Source organism: Xiphophorus hellerii, chromosome 5 (genome assembly GCF_003331165.1).
Source record: "Xiphophorus hellerii strain 12219 chromosome 5, Xiphophorus_hellerii-4.1, whole genome shotgun sequence".
Taxonomy (NCBI): Eukaryota; Metazoa; Chordata; class Actinopteri; order Cyprinodontiformes; family Poeciliidae; genus Xiphophorus; species Xiphophorus hellerii.
In genome coordinates, this window is record NC_045676.1 from 5746539 (window position 1) to 5763533 (window position 16995).

At 37.1% G+C, this 16995-nt stretch overlaps 1 protein-coding gene across 10 annotated transcripts in view; it reads left to right on the forward strand.

The window, feature by feature from the left end:
- tenm3 (teneurin transmembrane protein 3) overlaps window positions 1-16995 on the forward strand; it is a 404304-nt gene that overhangs the window by 29383 nt on the left and 357926 nt on the right. For 9 of the 10 annotated variants that reach the window (XM_032562228.1, XM_032562226.1, XM_032562229.1 and 6 more), the window contains exon 2: window positions 15782-15855. The gene's annotated coding sequence lies outside the window, so the exon portion shown is untranslated. The remainder of the gene's footprint in view (window positions 1-15781; window positions 15856-16995) is intronic. The other variant, XM_032562227.1, reaches the window with a different exon arrangement.

The window sequence follows — 16995 nt, forward strand, 5'->3', positions numbered from 1 at the left end:
GGCCAGCAAACTCCCCTGACCTAAAACCCCATAGAAAATCTATGGTCCATTGTCAGGAGGAAGATGAGACTACAGAACCATCAAGGCAGATGACCTGAAGGTAGTTATCAATATGAGCTTCCATTCCCCCTGCTCAGTGCCACAGACTGATCGCCTCTATGCCATGCCGTGTTGCAGTAATTCATGCAAGAGGAGACCCAACCAAGTATTGATGTGCATAGAAATGCTTTTCAGAAGCCTGACATTTGTGCTTAAAGCATTTGTTTTTGATTGGTCTAATATTATATTCAAATTTTATGAGACACTGTAGTTGGTGTTTTCTTTACATGTAAGCCATAACCATTAAAAGAGCAAAAAATAAAAGCTTGAAATATTTTCCTTGATGTATAATGAATCTCAATAAGAACGACCATTTAACTTTTAGAGATGACTGGCAAGAAATATAGAATTTTTATGCAATATTCACATTTTTTGAAATGTGCGAGTACTCAATGACAAGATTCATTCTATTTTTGTGTATTGCTCCAGGTCTGGCATATTCTTCTGGCATACACGCATTGTGCATGCAGACTGAAAGATCCAGACACTACTTCACTTTCACACAGTGAAGAAGTGACTGTGATGGTGGCACAGCAACAGCTGCAGCTGACCTTATGTGATCCTTGAGGTTGTCATGACAGCACATCCCTTGCTCCCACAACAACTGCACAATATTCCATTACTGAGCAACATCACTTATTTATGATTTCTTCAGTTTGCAGACGCCGTGTTTGTGAAAGTGTGTATGTAAGTTTTAGTTTTCTGTGTGGAAGTACAGTACCTGTGTGAGAGTGTCTGGCTCAGATGTGTAGGGCAATGCACCTGCATAGAGAGGCTCACTGAAAGTAGGATGAGCTTCTTGTCTTCATCTACCTCTGTTCTGATACATATTGACAAAAAAGTAAATTGGTCTCATTTTTGTGGGATGCAGAAAGGTGGCCTGTTAGAAACAAAGCTGTTTAGTACCTAAATCCCATAATTCCTGTACTAGTAATTTATGTACTTATACCTTCTTCACACTACTTCATATCTGTCCTGCTACATATATTTTTTACACTTGATATGAACTCCAGTTAGTCCACACTCCAGCAGCAAGACTCCTAACAAAGACAAATTGAAGAGAACACATTTCCCTGTCCTGGCCTCCCTTCACCTGTTCCTTGTATCTTATAGGATGCAGTTTAAAATATCGTTCTTGATGTTCAGGTCACTTCATTCCCCAGCTCCTGAATAATTCTGAACCTACTGGAGTCTTACTGTTCCTCTCTGACTTTGAGATCATCTGACTAGAGGTTGTTGGTGAGATTACGGACTCATTTTAAAACCCCGGAGCTTTTTCCCGCTGCCCCTGCACTGCATGAACTCCACTGATTGTTTTAAGAAGCAGTGAAAACTATTTTTATACTGACAGGATTTTAACTAGGTTCCTAGATTTGTTTTGAAACATGTTCTTGTTTTTATGTTTGTATCATTATGAAACAGTTTGACATTATGATATCTATGATAGGGTCTTTATAAATAAATTTTACTTACCTTACCTGTCAAGTTTTGGATTTGAAATTAGGGAAATTTGGATTTGAATTAGGGAAAAAATTAGGGAAATTTTTCTGGCGCCTGCTGCGAGCCATCCCACCTACCACAACCGAGCTCCAGGATCGCTTACATTTCAGACAGGTGTACAAGAAATTTAAAATGATCACTTGTCAACCACTTACAAACTACAATTAAGTGATCAGCATCTGATAGGCCTCCCTCTGTTGACTTGAAACTTGTAGTGACCCTCATTGTAGAATCTGGTCAGGATGACAAATTCTTTGTTTTTGTGTTTGATTCTTCACACTTCAGTGAAAATGGCTCATATCAGCATGTTTTGGTCAACTTGTTTTCTAGCTGTGCTGCTATGGCACCTGTTGAGTGGGCACCCAGTACTTAACATAAGCTAACAATTAGCCTATATTATCCTTATGGGACGTTATCTAATATGCATACACAATACTCATACTTAATTTGACCCAACTTATCTTTTACTCTTATTGAAATCCTCACACAAAGTGAAAGCAATATTGTTTTTGGCACACAGAACTGACATTTCAATCTGCATTTATAACCTCATCTGCCTCGGTGGTATTTCTAATTGTTCCTTCCCCTTTGGAAGACACTAAATTACAGTTACAAATCTTTCAGAATGCATGACTGTGTCTCATTCTGCTTCTCTTAATGAAAGTAAATTCGCTGCCAAATTTTTCAGAAATATTACATGACGTCTTTTTTTTGGCAGGAATGCCTTCTCTTTCATCACATCCATCTTTCTTTTGCTGGGTTTGCTCCTGTTGTCAGCACTAACCTTACAACAAGTGGGAGTTCTCATGAGGCGAGTGACAGAGTTCAGTTTGAAGACTAAGAGGAATGTTTTTATTGTTGTATCATAATGCCAGAGATTTACTGGAAAAAGTTGATGCAGACGATTATGGGAAAAATTGGTAAAACACGGTAGTTTCTCTACCAAAACAGGGTATTTGATAGCTATATTTTGGAATTGGAAAGAAAATGGCATTAGCACTGACACCTAGAGGCCCACTATAGAAATGGTGCTACAGTGACACTATAATGTTTCCTGATATCATTCTATGCCATGCATATTCTCCCTCTGTTCTGATGAAAATTTACTGACCTCGGCATGTCAAATGCTTAATGTGACAGACATAGCAGCAGACATGATATTTTTTCTGAACAACCAGGCTAATATTTATTCGACCAATTATAACAAAAATGTCTAGATCGCAGATTGCGGCTTCATGTGCAGTTAAACACATACTCTGTGTAAGAGATACAACATTCGTGGACCATAACTCAGCAATGCAGTAAAACAGTTTTGGGCGATCAAAAATAAACTATAGCAATGAAATTCACTTACCTGTACAGAGTTCTGATATTCACTGATATCACCAAAAATATTCAGATGTTTCCCTTGATGGACTGGAACTCATGCAGTTGCCAAACTCATGCAGACTCAAGTCTCTCAAGTCACCTCGGAAGGTGGTTTAAAGCAGTGTTTCCCCACCCTGGTCCTCAAGGCTCACTGCCCTGCATGTTTTAGGTATTTCCTTGCTTCAGTCCAGCTGATTTCAATTGGTGACTGATTAACAGACGTTTGTTGAACTGCAATCAGTTGAATCAGGCACATTAAAATAGGGAAACCTCTAAAACAGGGGTGGGCAACGCCAGGCCTCGAGGGCCGGTCTCCTGCAACTTTTAGATGTGTCTCTACTTCAACACACCTGAGTCAAATAATGAGGTCATTAGCAGGACTCTGGAGAACTTGACTGCACTTAGGAGGTGATTCAGCTATTTGATTCAAGTGTGTTGGACCAGGGAGATGTTTAAGATTTGCAGGACACCGGCCCTCGAGGACCAGGATTGCCCACCCCTGCTCTAAAACATGTAGGACAGTGTGCCTTGAGGACCAGCCTTGGGAAACACTGGTTTAAAGAAATTGTCTTTGATGCCTCCTTAGCACGTTCACATTTGTGGGTGCATGTTTGGACCAGGCGTGTTCGAGGGCATTGATTGTGTAAAGAGCACTGAATGTTTCTTCTCAGAAGGTGAGGTGATCGTTAAGTATGCAAAAATAGAAAGAAGAGACCAAACTTCCTCTGTCCGGATGCAGCATGCTGAAAATTCTTCATCTTCCTAATGAGGTTAGAGTTAGCAGAGGTTAGAGATTTTACAGCTATACATTACAGAGTATACTCGTATATCTTCATGTGACTCATTTGTCTATGTGGAATATTGTATGGTGTGTGTGTGAATATGCCTGTGCATTCTTTGTCCAAGATCCTTTGGGGCATGCTGTGTGTGTTGGCTCTCTGTCACTATCCGAGGCGCCTGTAGTTTGAAGGGAAGAATCTGGTTTCAGCACTTGGACACAGATTAAAATGTGCTCAAAAAGATCCAGTGAACAGACGCCGAGAAGGGTTATCTGTGATCATAGCTTGAAGTTAGAATACACATGCATTCACACAAAGACCAGCATACAGCCCTTGGCAAAAAATATTAAATCAATACACTTGGAGAATGTTCAATCATTTGTTTTGCTATTTGGGAAAAACAGAAAATCACAAAAATAACATTCTGCCTTTGTAAAAATGTATCTGAGGAAATGCAATGACATTGTTCTAATTGAAGACATATTTTCACTGATCAGGTAATAGAAAAAAATTGATGGAATCCTTAAATTAGGCCAAAAAAAAAGTGGAATTAGAAACCAAAAAAGCAAAAACAGAGTGCTTCATTGAAGATTCTCTGGTTTTCTTGGTTGCTGCAATTATTTGGGGAATGAACTTTCAATTGATAGAATGTGTAAAATATCAAGGTTCAGCCCTGCATTCACTGTGGAGGTATACTTCCAACTGCTGTGCTGCTTGAACAGAAAAATAGACTTCAGATTATCAATAACTGTAAACATCTTTACACATTTCATTGCATGGCATCAAGTAAATGTTAGTATCATCTATTTTGCTAGTGCAATTTTTGCAGTTATCCACCATCCGTGACTGCTTGTCTTTAGCCCACTCAAACCTTTTTTGTTCTTTTGGTCAGATATTCTTTCTTCTGTGTATCCCGGTTGATTTCTTTTACTCCCCAATGGGGACTCCTATTTCTGCCCATTTGTCTTTCTTTTCTTTTGTTGTGAATTTTCTATTTTTAAGACCGATTGCTTTAAGTTTTGTGTCCTGATGCTTTGATGTCTTCCTCGCTGCACTGAATGTTTTCCTTTTGCAACTTTTTCTATTTTGATTGGACTTGCTCCAGATTATGGACTGGGAACAACCAACATCTTCGGCTGTTCTGTATTGATTTACCTTTTTCCCTTGTAATAGACAGTTGTTCTCATTGTGCCCATGTTTCTACTGAATCCGCAAACTGCAGCAGATCCTTAGCATCAGTAGTGTCAGCATTAAGCTCTACCAATTTTAACTATTCTTGATATAAAAAAGTGTGCCATTGCAAAATTGGGCTTAGTTTTGTGTCTTTTTGATTAATTATTTTTGCTATAAAACAAAATTAGCAACTGAATGAGCACCAAGACTCATGATTAAATTTGTTTTTGGCCAGGGTTGCACTCTGTGTTGCTGTGTTTCACTTAGCTACTTTCATTAATTTCATGTCACTAATCTTTCAAAGCGCTGATCAGCTTTGATATTAACTGAATTGTTGTGCCCTTATTTGTAAGCTGCTTTGGATGAAAAACTTCAACATAACGAATGTCAACATAATATGCTAGTGTAAACTGAAACACAGCGTCATAGCTGCATTCATACAGTTACAAAATCTGTATGTTTCCATCTGTGAGAGATTAGCTCAATCCAGTCATGGCTTCTGTGTTTGATTCATGTGTAAACTGAAACACAGTAAGATCCGAGTAGCAAAAATGTATTCTAAGATTGTGTTGTATGTTATTTTGCTAGAGAGTTAACATTATCTGTGCTGTTTTGGGAAACTGCCAAACTCATTTGCCTGAATTTGGTGTAATTTACATCTGTGCCCTATTTCAGACCAAAAATGTAGCAAAGTTTTTAAAAGTTTCAAAACCATAAAATGTTTCTCATCATCATAAAGTTATTAATCTGCCAAAGGAAATGCTAGTGGAGAGGTAACGTGCTCCACCTCCATAACCCGGATGGTCTTTTTATGACTTTATTATTTTGTGTTTTTATGATGTAAACACTTTTAATTGCCTTTTTGTTAAATTGTGCTATACAAATAAACTTGATTAATTGATTGATAGTGCACAGCCAGTCAGCAGGCTTAAAGGAGATTGCTTCACATAAGTTGTGCTTGCAACAAGGACACATTAAGTTAGTTAGAAATATTTCTGGTTGCCAAAATCTCACACAGTATTGGTGTAAAAATGAATGAATCCCCACCAAGCATTGTAAATAGCACTGTTCAAAACTGTAGTTGGAAAATTGGTTTTTAAGTTAACTAAGCTGATTGCAGGCTGACAACCTGAGCAGAAACCAGCTAATGTCTTAGGGCTCCTGTTTTGCTATAAATAGCAAAAATTTTAAATTTGTGCAAATCTGCGTAATGTTACGATTGCAAAAATTCAGGTAAAGTTATCCATAGATGTTTGTCCAATGGTTTCTGTTTGGATAATTTCTTTGGTTGTTTTTCTAGATCTTTCCATTTTTGTTTATCTTATGTGTTAGTTCACTTTTTCCTTTTTTTATCTTTTGAATTTCTTTCCTCTGATTTGTGTTTGCTGTTTGTTCGTTTTTTCATAGTTTTTTCCTACGGTTTCCTTGTGTCTCAGCTTTCTCCCATCCTTAGTTTACGTCTCTTAATTTCCTTCTCTCTTCCCCAGCTGCCTCTACTTACCTCTGATTAGTCCCTCTCCTCTCCCTCAGTGTATTTAAGCTCTCCAGTTTACATTGTTCCCCACTGACTCCTCCATTATTGTCTGTGTTGTTCCTGGCCACTGTCCGTTTCCTTCTCCCCTGTTGTGTTGCTGCCTTTGTCCTATAATATTTTCTGTTATCGATCATATCTATACTAGCCTGCTTATTGGTCCAGCCTTCATAAAGCAAAACACAGCAGTTGAAGTTTATGTCAAAATATATTATAATGGTACACCCACATAAGTATTTTTTCAATATGTATAAGCTGTGGCTCTCAAATCCTTACGCAGCCCTGTTAGAATATCTGTTCATTATTGTTAAAAGGGTGATGCCATATTGTATCATTCTTTGTTTAGTTTCCAAACTTTTTCTTGCGTTTTGTTCTTTGTGCATTTGAACTTAGTTCTCTTACGTCTTGTACTTTTTCACTTGGCTTGTAGTTTCATTGTGTCTGGGTGAGCTTCCTTGATGTTAATTATTCAACTTCTCTCAGTCTGCATGTCTGCTCTCTTCCACAGCTGTTCCTTTCCCTGAATTAACTCACTTGCATTCTGTATCCTTCTCCATCCTTCCCTTAATGTATGGACTTGCTGTTTTTTATTGTTCTTCACTGATTGTTCCCGTCACTCTGTAAACACTGCATGTCCCGTTCTCCTTGTGCCAAGTTTATTATTTTCATTATTAAATCTCCACAATGGTCTGCTTCTGCTCTTGTCTGCATTTTGGTCCAGCCTTTTTATTCACATAACATAAGATATGGATAGATGAAAATTATAATCCACTAAGAGTAGCATTACTTCAGTGTAAAGAAGCAGTAATCCCAAAAAAATCTATGAAGTCAGAATAAAATAGGATTTGGTAAAAAGCCACATTGGTCAAATAATATCATGACAAAACTACAAATTCAGGCAGAATTATTTTCTTTCTTTTCTATTTAGAAGAGAAATACAACCTTTTGTACCCATGTTCATATTCTGACAATATCAAGACCAGAACTATCAATTACGTCACTGAATTTGCAATTAAGTTATTTTGGTTTTTAATCAGAAAGTGTGTTTATGCACCTTTATGTTGTTTTTTTGTAGGCTAACCTGTAAATATGTATATCTTGATTTCTACAGTCTGGCCCAAAATCTTAAGAAGGGAGGTAAAAACAACATAGGGTCTTACAAAGCTGAACTTTTAAAAGATGTAAAGTCTCTGAGGTGCTGATCTTTTTGAATTGCACCAGTGCTACGATTTCTTTCCTCAGCTAGTCCAGCAAACAGCCTGTAGTAAAGACCTTCTCTGCTATCTCTGTAAAGCAAAGTCCTTTTTGTGTGTTTGGGGTTGTTGTTGGTGGGTTTTCCAGTGGCTGGAGCAGTTGCCTTCAGGCCATGTCTGAATGCACAATGCTGCAGGTGGGGTTGCTGATTTTGATTTTGTTCACTTTGCCAAGCTTGCTCTTCATACATCAGGTTTCCCCAACACCATGTGGAAATGAACTTGCTGTCAATACATCAGATTTATATCCTGTTCAGATTATTTCAATTGTAGTTTTGTGTCTTCCCTACTCCATATTTGTTTTTTTTAAAGCACAGCCAGAGTTAAGGCATTTTTAAAAGGAAATTTGACTTCAAAAAATATAGGTTAAATAAGTTTGTAAAAAATATGCAACCAGATGTAAAATATGGTCAGCTGGAAAAATAGAAATAAACTATATCTTTTTTATTAAATCATCAGAAAGTATATAAAAGTCACGAACACTGAGAAGCTGAATGGGCCCTAACAATCACAGTTAGAAATGCATTGAGCTCTACACAGATAAAACCCTTTGTGATCTCTACAACTGTAAGAAGTCCTGCCAGAGATCCTTGTTTCTTCTCCTTCTGTCCAACAGTTCAACCAGGAAGAGATTGCAGGTCCAGATTACCTACAATCCAGCATGATTGTTGTTTGATCTAGCATGCTGAAACTTTCTTATGTCACCACATACATGTATTATCTTCTCTAAAAATGTATTTTATGTAACTCTAAATGTGAAAGGAAGCAAAATGTAAGGCTTGTGAAGATTATTTATTTCTCATTATAGTTAATGAGAATAGTATTTGGATGTAACAGCATACATTTTCACAGACATCACTGCCTCATTTTTTTTTTTACTTTTGCTGTTTATGAATTCATTTTAAGTTATACCTATTGATCACCTGACCTCTTGAGGATGACAGACATGTATTAACATAAATCTACATATAAATATTGTTGTTGCGCAACACCCCCCCCCTCCTTTCTGTCTCTACTGTCTCACTCTCTGCTTCCTCTTCTGAGAGGGGAGATGTGCTACCAGCTCTCCTTCTAACGGGTTAATTGAGTTTTCTAAATCTGCCGGGATTTACCCTGTCCAGGACTGAAGTAAACTCTGTTTAAGCTGGTTTCGAGAAACGATTCGCCTGGTTTTCTGACGGCCTACATCCAGGTGTCCCACCCTTCTTCCCCCTGTGAATTAGCCAGACTGAGCAGCCTACAGCCAACTAGTTTCACAGAGCACACCTGTTAACGGTCGCTCGTTCTCTATTTTACAACTTGCATTTGTTATTGAACCAGGTAGGTTTTAGTGACTCGGGCGAGTCCCAAGGATGACGTTTTAAATTTGGGCTACCAGCAACCTAAAAACATTTTAAACTTTTTCCTCTCCAGAATCAAACATCACAGCTATTTTACAACCATCAAAGAACTTTAAGGTGACTCATTAACTGAATGTCCACAACATCTTTTAGATTTTCTTTATGCTAAATATTTTATTAGTAAAGCATTTTTGCAAGGGTCAGTACAGCTTAATTCAGTAGCAGAAATAATCAAATAAGTAAAATCAATCATCTAGTCTGTCTTTCCCTACTGCTGACACTGAAAACTAAAAAAAAAGAGAACCTTTGAGAGAGACGGACGGAGTTTGGCGTTTCGAACCCCAGACCTGGCCTGATGATGAAGAAGGTGTTGCAGCAGGAGGAAGATGTTGATCGGCGAAGGCAGGAATCTCTGTAGGTCTGATGAGCTTCTTCTCCGCATGGATGGTGAGGTCACACAGGACTTGGTGCTGGCAGGAAAAAAGGCACCAGTTCTTCTTCTTTGTCTTTGCCTTTGTCTTTGTCTTCATCTTTGTCTTTGGGGTCTGAACCCAGCTGATGAGAGAAGTGCGATGTGAAGCCACAGGTTGTGGGCCTGACCGGTTGGTCTCCATGAGAAGGACAGTCTTCGGCTCCGTGGCCCCGGCTCTTCTTCAGCTGCAGAGTTCTTTGTCCATCTCGATCTTGGCTCGAAGCTGCCCGGAGGATCCAACGAACGGTTCCTCTTTTGCACTCACCTTTTATAGGGTTTCTGACTGCTCAGACAGATGATCTCATATCCATCACTGTCTTACAGACATTTCCTGATGTCTGTGCTAATGTCTCAGGGTTGCTCAACCTCCTATGTCCATTGCCTGCACAACCTTTTACCTAAATAAGGCGTTGATCATCTCTGCTCTCCTGTTAGTTCCTTGCCTTTCACCTTTCACCTACTCTCCTCTACCTCCAACATATCAGTGATATTTAATTGCAGTTACACCTTTTACACCATTTCAAGTTCAATGTCAAAATCACATTTATATCACATTTATTTTCTTTAGCTTCTCTGATTTATCATTCATTTATAATTTTATAACCATAACTTATATCACATTTATTTTCTTCAGCTTCTCTGATTTATCATTCATTTATGATTTTATAACCATAACTTATTAATTATACTTATTATAATCTTAATGTGAGTTATTACCGATGTTTTTCTGAAAAGAAACCAAGAATAATCCATGATTCTAATTATTTAATACCAAAGTTACAGTTACTTGTTTTTCTTGTAAGTGTTCCCACAAATGTTCGTGTAAATATTATTACAAGTAAACCATTATTAATATAAGTATTTTACTTTGAATCTTATCAAATTACTCAAAATGTTTAGATTTAATTCTTTAAACTTTCATGCTTTAAAATAAGAAATAGTCTCAGCTATTTTTATAAATCTGCAGGCTGGAAACTTCCTCTTTTTCCAGGAAACCTGCTTTTCCTGTTTCATGACTCTCTCTGTCTGACTATGATTTCTTATGATTAAATAGAGAAAAGTAGAATTAAAGCAAAGTTTGCTTTAGACAAAAACAACACACCCAACCAGATTTATTTTATTGACACTTAAGTCTACTGCTGGGCCTTGATGTCACTTGAGTGATTCATTTTAAAGATAACTTTATTTATTATTACTGTTAAACTAAAATCTCCAGCATGGGGAAGTGGGATGAGCTCGGATTTTCTTGACAATATATATTGAACTTACTTCCTGTTGGAGTGACTCCCAGCATTTTTACACGTAGCTCTTGTGCATTAGTGTTTATTAGGTGCTACTTTCTGTTCTCTGCTGATCAAGATTGCATCAATATTCAGTAATTTACTGAAGCATTTACAGCTTATGAGCTTTAAGAACATTGTGTTGTACACATGAACAAGAAAATAAATAAGCATTTTTGGTTCTAGATGAAATAAGAACCCAATGCTCTACTTCTAGCCGTGTTCTGATGGTGGATCAACAGGCTAATGCTATGCTGCGAGTGCCCGGTCACAGACAGATTGTATTAATTCAGCAGAAGATTTATTGTAATGGCTCAGGTAAAATCTAGCTTTTCTTAGAGAAATATGTTGCATTTATGTGACCACAAGACTGATGCCTGCCAGCTTTGTCTCTGCCATCGGCAGACGACGACAGCAGGAAGAAGTTTGTCTTTATAAGGCTAGGTGGAGCTTTCAGCAATGAATACCTTACCTTACAATTATGGAGAACTTAATGGATACCGTTACCATGTGGTTCTGTAAACACATTGCAGTTATTTAGGAGCAAATTCAGTAGTATTTAAAATATTGATGCTGCATTTTTAGTTAATGTAACACTTACAGGGACAGTTGCATTAAAAAAAACACCAACCTTTAATTACTATTTAAAAAATAAAGAAGGTTGTTATTACACCATGAATCATTTGACATGCATGTGTTGGGACATCACTTGGCTCACATTTCTGTTCTACGAGAAGTGAAATGTGAAATGACTGGACACTTGTGGCAAAATACAACCTCTGCATCAGACCGGGAGCTGCTGTCTGAGTTTTAAAACAACACTGTCTATTTTAAATTTTCTTTTCTTTCACTCTTTTCTTCTTTGACATTTGAATTTTTCTTCTTCAGCATTTTTCTAAATCTTTTTGAAGATGTAGAAGTACTGTATATGTGACAAGGAATCACAATAAAGCCAAATGATGATTATTTAAATATCATTTATATAATATGTAACAGCTGCTAAAGAAAAAAAAATTGTGTAATTAATGGTGGATAAGGAAATAAAAGAAAAATGCAAAACAGGTCAATTCATACTTGAAATATTCTACGCTCAAATCAGTTCCATAGCAAAGAAATTCTTATACTACTTACAGGGTTCGCTATGTGACACTTTTCGTAAAAGGTCCTGCTAAGAGCAGCATATAAAAATGTACAACAAAAGCTGTTGGAACTGAAATGTTTTGTGTTCAAAGAAACCAGAGGCCGGGTTGGGTGGGAGAGGGGTATTTCAAAATTTTAGGGAGATTAGTAACATGCTGAAAGCCTTGAACAAGAAGAAACCCTGCTGGGATGTTATCTTTGCTTCCATCCATCTATCCATCCATGAAAACTAAAGAAGTGTTCTGCTATGCTCCACTGGACTAAGGGGCTAAAATTTAGCTGCTGACACCCCCTGGTTCAAGCTGTCATCACACTTCAGGGCCAAATTGTTGTGACAAAAAGATACTGACAAACAAAGTACTGGCTGCTTCTGTGATGGCCTGCAACACTTCAGAAATTAAGAAATTCAGCACAAGAAATGAAAAAGTAAAAGAGACTTTGACGGCAAAGAAAAAACATATTTATGTAATCTTTATCTGTAATATGTTTCATAGGAAGCTGAAGAATTGCTTTTGTCAAAAAAGTGTTTCTCTTGGCCAGATTAAAGATTACAAATAGACATGAACACACAAAGTGTTTTAATCTTGACAGACCTTCAGTTTCCCAAACACATGGAATTATGGGAAATGGAAAGGTATTTTTAGGAATTCTGGAAAAAGAAAATACTTAAATGACTTGTGAATGTAGAATGAATTCCTCAAGACATACCATTTTTGCAAAGGGTTTTATTTGCATTTTGCCACGTTTCAACACACGTCAGTGTATTATGTATTATTGGGATGTTATTTGATAGAGCAAAACAAAAAAGGGGAAAATAGAACAAACATATCTGACAGAACAGAGTGTGGTTCTCTGTTGGAGCTTCAAGAGTTTTCTCTCTCATACCTAGTCATTAGATAAGATAATGTCAAACCCTTGCATAGATTTTTATATGATAATTTAATATTTTTCTTTTGCTGAATTCTGTGCTGTATGTTCATCCTCCTGAACTTAGCATAAAATGTTTACATAATTGATCATACAGAAGTAGTAGTCTTATTTTGACATTTTTAAAAACATCTTTTTGATTCTTTGGCAGTAGAGGGAAGCCTGGGTGCTTGTCTTAAGATACTTTTTGGAGTTTTCCCAGATGGTTTTGACATAAAGTTTGCAGAGAGAATACCCCTTGGTGCTTAGGTCTGAGCCCCTAAAATATACTTAGCTCAGCAACAACTGTCACTACCTGTGACAGGCTGAGAAACTACTTAGCTTGGTTGATTTAGCAGATAAACCTGGGTAAGATGTTCAGAAGAAGACAGTGATAAAGTCTTCTGGATACCTTCTTAAAGAGTAAGACTCATCACACCTGACCCCTTAGACAGAAACCTGGAGTATTAACTCCTAATTGAATGAGCTCTCAGATTACATTTTTTAAAAAGTGGAAGGTAAATGGTACATGCTTTTACTTTTTACACAGAAATATCTGTATTCAACCCCGATAAATCAAAACGTTTTAGAATTATCTTTCCCATCTATTACAAAATTTGTTAGATTTGTCTCTATCAGTTTTGCCTGAGAAGTTTTTGTCAGTCATTGTGTTTCTTTTATAAAAATTGTTCAAGATGAATCAGACTGGTTGAGGAGCGCCTGTAAACATCAGTGTTACAGTCTTTATGTCTGGACTTTGACTGGAACATTCAAACACAATAGAAGATGAAGCTCCACCCAAGTCTTGAGTCTTTTGTTGCTGCTAACAGGTTTTCTTCCATAGCTGCCCTGTATTTATCTTCATCCATCTTCCCATCAGCTCTGACCAACTTCAAGCGCAAACATTCCCACATCATGAAGCTGCCGCAGCCATATTTCTCAGTGGAGTTGCTGTGTTCAGGATGATTTGTTTCAGTGGTTTTTTTGCATTCAAGGTGCATTACATGCAAACAACAAAGTTCAGTTTTTGTCTTAACAAAGGAACACTTTTTGGCTGCAGGAAACTGCAAGCAGGATTATAAAAAACAACGTTGTTCTTGCTTCTCTTCCATAATGGCCATATTTGTGTCGTGTTGTGTTACCATTAGCTTCTTGCCTGATCCTCTGATCAATTTCATTCTCAGCTTGTCGATTAAGGTGGACAGCCATGTCTGGGTAAATCTGCAGTTGTGCATTGTTTTTTCCATTTTCAGATGATGGATTAGCCAGAGCTCTATGGGATGTTCAAAGCTTGAGACAATGTTACAAAATCTAACCTTGCCTTCAACCTCTCTAAAACTTTCTCCTTGAAATGTTTTCTATGTTCATTGTCCTTCTCTGAGCAGCTGTATGTGTACTGAGATTATATTACACCTACATAGACTGTGTTTATCATTAATAATTAGGCCACTTACATTTTTTTTTCATTTAGTAAACATCCACAACCTTGTAAAGACATCCCTAAGAAAACTTGAAAATATTATTAGTCCTCAAGGGTCTTCAACAAAGTATTAAGCCATGAATGTTTATACTTACTTTCATCTTCAAATCACATCTTTTATGTTTGCAAATATCTCTGAAAGCATGTTTTCCTTTTGTCATCATAAACTAGACGGCAGGTGAAAACTAGGCTTGAACTGATCTTAGAATAAGTAACATAACAGAATATGGGGGAAATGAAGAATATGGTGCTGCTATTAAAACAAAATGTTTATTTACCTCTAGCTACCTTTTGTAGATGGATTCGCTGAGAAACAAAATTGTGAGTCCTGAGAGACCACAATGTTTTTTTAAATCTAAAGTATGAACGAGTTACCACTGAAGGCTTTATTGCTAGCATACCAAACTTTGATCAAGTCAATTGAACAGAAATTAGGCTAAACATGTCTACGATAAAACAGTTTTCAGTGGTGCCAGCTCAGAAAATTATATAATTATTTCCGTTTTTACTGCCCAGTCCAATTTTTTGTGATTCTTATTTTGAATTGAGAAACCTCCACATAATTCATGCTGTGGAGGTTTGAAAAGAGTCAGTGAAAAGAGTCACATTGGAAGGGATTTTGCAATGCTTCCTACTTCCTTACAGGTTTTATAGTTTTGAGAACATCTCTGTTGGTCAGTCTGGCCAACCTTTTGGTTGTTTTGAACTGAAAATTTTGTTTTTGTTTTAATAAGCTAAATACAGCCTTCAGAAATTTCAATCAGTGCTTTTAAAGAATCTCAATTAAGTGTTGAATGATTCAGTTCATTCTACTCTGAATAGCTGCTTCCCATAGTCCAAAAACATAACTGTTAGGTTAATTGGATACTTCAAATTGCCATTCAGTATGAGTGTGTGGATATACGTTTTTTTTGTCCCTGTTGTTCTGAGATGGACCTACGTACCGGTCCATGGTGTACCTTGAGCTTAATGACTGCTGGACATAGGAACCAGACCCTGCTGGAATAAGCAGCTTCAGAAAATAAATGGATTGCTGGGTTTTTCATTGCTAAGAGAACTGAGTAATGTTACTGTCAACCAGGCTAACCTGCAACCCAGACTTCCTGTCTCATTTCAAAATATAAGTTTAAAACATAAATACAGAACATAAAGCTTAAACCACACATCTACATAATAGTAAACACTTATTCTACCACATGACATCACATGTTTAACAACTACTGGATAGTATGTTGACTCTTTTAGAAATTATAAAATAGAAATTTCCTTTATTGTCCCACAGAAGGGAAATTCAGTATATCATGGAGTTTTAGTATAGTGCAAGATCTAGTTCTCCCCCTAACAGAATAACTGTATCAATACAAGGAAGTCTTATAAACAATTGATGAAGATGTTTACATCATACATGTCAATTCTGAATTTTAATCAAAAATTTTATTTCCTTTGGTTATTTTTTTCAGATTTGGAAAGAAGATAATGATCAAAACTGGAAAGGAATCGGCGCCATTCAGCGGCTAGACCACTCAAAACGTTGGTGGGTTTTACTGACATTCAATCACTGTCTCTCCATCTGGGACTCATAGGAACATTGTCTATTTGTTTTCAACATACTTTGCTTTCTGTCCTGTTCACATTTTCCGAAATTGTTTTTTCTCCGCGTCTTTGTAAATGTCCCGGTGGATAAAGGGAAGATTAGTGCCAGTTTGCCTTGATTAGACTATTCTTGTTGGAGTTGAGGAGGGGGGAAAAGCAGCCACTTAGTGATTTGAACACGTGCAGGGAACAAGTGATTGTGATCAATAAAAAGTAAGGGGGGTGGGTTAGAGAAAAATGAGCAAGTGCTGTAAGGGAATGAATTGCCAATTTCTGTTCTTGTCAAGTGTTTTTGGAAGGCAGCTCTTGAGAGAAAGCTGTTTCTGGTGAAGGACTCTGGCACCAGTGTGGGTGTGCGTGCATGTTAGAGGAAATAAGGGTTGCTCAGCAGTCAGTTGAGCATAATTGAAGCATCTGACAATTTTGCATCTATGTATTGTTGTAAATGCTGGACTTAACTGAATGTGTTTTTTCTATAGTCATTGTTTTAGCAAAAAAAAGAAAAATCATTGGATACATACGTAGGTAACAAATGTTTTATGAACAAATTTTTGAAAAAATCAGCAAAAAATGGGTGCAACCTGATGAAGGGACTTAGATGAATGGCTTTAAATCAGCTTTTATGAACATTTATGAACTAATATTTACTGTAGACACACAGAGAAACATGCATGTAGTTTCTGAACCTGGTAATCAGTTAACCCCAAAGTAAGGACTTTTTTAGTTGAGGCCAAGTAACAATCTACTATATTCTCACCAATTCAGATATTTTTCTAATGAGAGCATCCTATCTTTGTACTTTATTCATTATTGTTTTTACTTTCAATGTATTATTCAACCAGCTTTATAAATGTAGAGACTGTCAGATTGGAAGGAGAGCTTATTTGAACACTAATTTGCCAATAATGATTAAAATCATGTAAATCTAACAATGAAAATATTAATGTGAATGCAGTTGGGATGAGAACAAACCTAAAGTGGAGTGAGAAGGTAGAGACGTAGACTATGAACTGCCTACATCAGGGGTGTCAAACTCCAGTCCTCAAGGGCTGCTGTCCTGCAACTTTTAGATGTGCCTCTG